The sequence below is a fragment of the Canis lupus genome, chromosome 2 (assembly GCF_011100685.1).
Source record: "Canis lupus familiaris isolate Mischka breed German Shepherd chromosome 2, alternate assembly UU_Cfam_GSD_1.0, whole genome shotgun sequence".
Classification (NCBI taxonomy): Eukaryota; Metazoa; Chordata; class Mammalia; order Carnivora; family Canidae; genus Canis; species Canis lupus.
The window spans coordinates 13,841,365-13,844,462 of record NC_049223.1 but is presented as its reverse complement, the minus strand read 5'-3'; the positions used below and the strand labels follow the sequence as shown (position 1 = coordinate 13,844,462).

At 43.1% G+C, this 3,098-nt stretch overlaps 1 long non-coding RNA gene across 1 annotated transcript; it reads left to right on the top strand.

Moving 5' to 3' along the window:
* Positions 1 to 286: 286 nt before the first annotated feature.
* LOC119876049 lies at positions 287 to 3,098 on the top strand. The gene is made up of 2 exons (XR_005355218.1): positions 287 to 1,160; positions 2,930 to 3,098. It is a non-coding gene; the product is annotated as an uncharacterized LOC119876049 (long non-coding RNA).

The window sequence follows — 3,098 nt, the reverse complement described above, 5'->3', positions numbered from 1 at the left end:
TAGATGAGATAGGTGTCATCGGCAGTGTAGATAAGATGCCAGCAGTGAGTTTCCTGCCTCTTCTCTGCAGAGAAGGTGCCCATCTCATCTACCTGCCAACTTCCTGCTTGCCTCTTCCTCTGAGTCATTTCCTGTGTCTCTTTCCTGCTTACAGAACTGGCTCCTCCTTGGTTTTTCTGATACTTTTCCCTTCACAGCTGCATCTCTTGAACTTTGCACACGGGGGGAAAGAAGCCAGGCTACAAATCTGAATTGCTGAATCTGAGCAATTCAGCCAGGTAGGTTGCAACAGCGTTCCCGAAAGCTGAGGAACCATCCTGAGGAACACCTATTGAAACAGAGTCATGCAGTTACCTTAATGTGCTGCCTTTGAATCAAAGGGCACTTTGGAAGAGGGGAATGCTCTTTGAGTTGGGATTGACTGACATCAGAGCTGCAGTGGGATACACGACATGTCACGTAGGTTTGGAGGCTTTGGAGGAACTGTGTGAATGCCATGAGTTTCCAGAGAGGGGAAACCATTGTCCCTGCTCCTCTTGGGCCATGCACAGGTCAGGGTCAGGGAAATCCTGCCCAGGGAGCCACTTCTTTCCCTCTTTATTTTAAAACCTTGGCCCCACTTGTAGAACTCCATTTTGCTAAGAGAAGATGCATTTCAGAAATAGCTTGAGAATCTATGTTGGTCTTTTTGTTGTTTTTCTCTTTTTCTGATTATAAAAGAGAAATGTTTCTTTCGACACAGAGACTTGCAATGAATGTTCATAGTAGCATTATTCCTAACAGCACAAACCCGTAAACAACCCACTTGTCCATTGACAAGCAAAATGTGGTGTGTCCACACCATCTAACAATGCAGAGTACAGAAGGCGGATATACATTACCACATGAGTGAACCTCAAAAACATTATCAAGCGAAGAAGCCAGTACAAAAGACCACATGCTGCTTAATTCCATTTATGTAAAATTTCAGGAAATCTACTCAGAAAGAAGATCCATGGTGGCTGGAGATGGAGATGGGAATGAAGGGCGCCTGCAAAGGACCACAGGGGTGATTTTGGAGGTTATGGAAATTGCTTTAAAATTGGAAATTGTTCTAAAAACTGTGGTGATGGCTGCACAACTCTATAAAAGTCCTAAGGCGTATTGTACATCTTACATAGGTGGGTGTTATGCTCATGTATAGCTTAAGAAAACTTTTAAAAAATACACTTGATCTAGGTGAAAAATGCAAACATGATAATATGATGCAAATAACAGGATGCAAACAGAACATATCATTTAGGACTTGGAAATCATAGATGTCCTCCCTGCTAAATAATGACTCCTGCCACTGAAGGCAGTAAGGCAGACTGGGACTCTCACAAAAGGTATAGGGACTGTGGCTATGAGTTGTAGGGGACAGAGAGTGAGCTCAAATCCAAATACAAGGAAGTGTGGGAATTTGTAGCCAAAGTCAGTAGATAGAAAATTACTAAGAGGAAGCACGAGGGTAAGGGAGAGTCCTGACTTTGCTGACCCAACAGGATTCTTGCTGAAGCCAGGCCAGGCTGATAAGACATGACCTAGGGATGGTGAAAGAAGATGAACCTAATCAGACACCAAGGGTGATGGGATAATGAGACGGTAGAGGATCCGACCAAACCTACCTGACAGGATTTGTGCTACAACTGTGCTCTTGGAGGACATGCCCAAAGACCGGGACTTGTTGGGCTTAGAGGAGCCTGTCTAAAGTTTGATCAAGGAGGCTTTATCACCACTTCTCAAATCCAAATACTTCAGTAATTTGATTTATATTCTAGATTTTTATTTGCATCTATTAACAGATGTATGCTCATACTTTTTTTTTTTTTTTAAGAAAAAAGTTGCATTTGTTCTTTACCATCATAATTTTCTGTTAGCAATAGGGCTCCCACGCTGGTTCTTGGATGTTTGAGGGTGTGTGAGGTTGAGGCCACGTGGGGCACAGTGTAAAGGCCCAAGTCAGCCCCAGCAGCCCCCTACCCCATAACCATTCCCCATTCCTTGCTAAGGGTGGGCAGCATAAAGCTGGGCCCACAGAAGGGATCTAGGGATTGGTTTTCATAGGCCTTCCTTGATCTCCAGTCTAGAATAAGGGCCAAAAGCACCAAAACAGGCAAAAGCCTTGCTGAACAGCAGTGACTAGTGAGTGACTAGGAAGGGCCAGGCGGGCAATAGCATGTCACAGAACAAGGTAATGATTCAAACACAAATAATGGAAAATTGAATATATTGATATAGCATTTGACCCAAAGACAAACTCCTACTTTACTTCTAAAGAGTAAATGCATTGATTGCATTGTAAGTACTTACTCTTTCTGCACCAGAGAAAGAATGTCGGGGCTGCTTCAGACTGCCTGAAATAGAGGTATGCCAAGAGTTAGACCAGAAAGATGGATTTGCAAGGGGAGAACTTTGGAGGCTTTCTGTTTCCGTATGCACTACCCCGGATGTGCTGCCATTGGGGAACTTGTGTGGGAATACCTCCTCTCAGGCTCATCATTCGAATGCACAGTACATGACGTTGGCCCTTGAGGATTAGCAGGGAAGAAAGATGAACAGACCAGCCTTCCTCATTTCTAATAAACTGATCCCCTACTGAGCTTTTCCATCATTCTGAGATTTAAAAAAGGCTGTAGGAGCAGAAGTGAATGCAAGCTGAGGTACAGGAAGGCAGTGTTCATGGTGCCGCAGCCCCAACATGCCTTCACAGCCTCACCACAGTTGTGGGAAATGTTTCTGACGCTGAATGCTGTAGAGCTCTACAAGTCTCTTAAGGGATATATTGGAACTGACTTGTATTATCTGGAAATTGACATAAATTGCCTGTTATTAAATCTCACTGAATTGCTAAGTCCAACTTTGCCATCTGAACACCATTTTAGCATCCACTCTGAAATGTTTCTAACAGGATGTGTTATCTCCATAAAGATAAAGAAATATCGAACAACCACTGAACAAGGAACCCCTATACCTCGGTGGAAGCAAAGAAAAAGAAAATGGGACAGGAATGACAGACAACCTAACTGGTATTTTTTTGATTAGTGGTTTCTCCATATTTAAAAAGAAAAAAAAAAAAA